Here is a 1,493-nt window from a genome sequence, read left to right on the forward strand (position 1 = left end):
TTGAGCCAGTCTGTGGTAATTTGTTATGGCAGCCCTAATGAACTAACAAAAATAATCTTCCCTACAGTGTATGTTTCAACAATTTGAGCTGCCCAACCATGGAGTTGATAACCCACAGAATAACATGCCATCATCCCTGGAACTGCTTGAATTTTCCTTCATTATTTCACTTATTGGGGAGGGTGTTAGAAAAAGTGATATTTGAGTGAAGACCTAAAAATAGGTAAGACTCTAGCCATGCAAAGATCTAAGGTCAATGATTGTACTAAGAAGAGGAAAACAAAAACAAAGGCTGTAAGTTGCTAAGAAAAGCTGGGTGAACACCTGTCCAGGATGCTGCAGGGGGAGTTCCTACAGTACATAAGGTATTCAGAGGGCCTCTGAGCTCACAACTATAGTAGACACCATTAATAGTACAGGATTTGTATCATAGGGAGCACCATTTACTTAGACACTTCATGATGGGTCATCTTGGAGCTGCAAAACATGGCTGCTCATTACATGTGACTAGATGATCTTTAGTGACCTTTCCTAATTGTATTTTGTAGAGTTTGGTTAAAATGCAATTTAGTAGGATTATAATGGATCAACAAATTATATTATCCTCTTCTTTAAAACTAAAAATCTGGAAAAATGTAATTTGTGATGTACCTGGAAATTACGGAGTGCATTGTAGCATATTCTAAAAATTATCTAATTTTTTCCAACTTTGCTTAAGAAGTAATACACTTAATCTTCCAAACTTATAAAAGCTGGTATAAATACAAGATAATATACATGAAAGTGTTCTTATACCTGGTTTGATAAAAACACAAGAGATTTAGCTTTTCCTTTCTGTGATACAAGCTCAGTATGAGTCTAATTAAGGTCTAAGTTTGTTCTTCACATAACGAGCTGAGAATTATAAAATTAACACTTAAAACCTTCATTAAGTACAAATAGATTTAGGTCACAAATAGCCAAAATAATTACTGCAAATTTAGAAGTTAATGAATTAAGGATATTTACATAAAATATTATGTAATTTCCCATTTTATATGCCCTAAGAAAAATAACCTCAAATTTACATATGGATTAATATATAATAGCTGCTCAGTCTAAATATGTGTAACAGAAACAAACAAACTTGATTGTCAGAGTCGGTCACTTATATTGGTTAATTCTACTCTGAAGTCAAACCCATGTAGCAGCATAACTAATTTATTATCCACAAATAAACTATGTTTCAAAGAGTAATTGAATAACCACATAAATTATCATGGAGTTTTAAGTTGAGGAGAAAAAGGCACATAACCTTATTGAAAATTGTAAATTAAAGATATTTGGGGGGTCTGTGATTTTGAAGATGGAAAGAATAAAACAGACTGCTTAACATGTTTAAAAGCACTGTACTAAAATGTTTGCACTTTTGAATTCTACTTTGATTAAATAGTTCTTATTCTATTGGCACCAACATAATTTAAGATAAAAATGTTATTTAGGAACATTAGAAA

The sequence above is a fragment of the Galeopterus variegatus genome, unplaced genomic scaffold (assembly GCF_000696425.1).
Source record: "Galeopterus variegatus unplaced genomic scaffold, G_variegatus-3.0.2 Scaffold2647, whole genome shotgun sequence".
Classification (NCBI taxonomy): domain Eukaryota; kingdom Metazoa; phylum Chordata; class Mammalia; order Dermoptera; family Cynocephalidae; genus Galeopterus; species Galeopterus variegatus.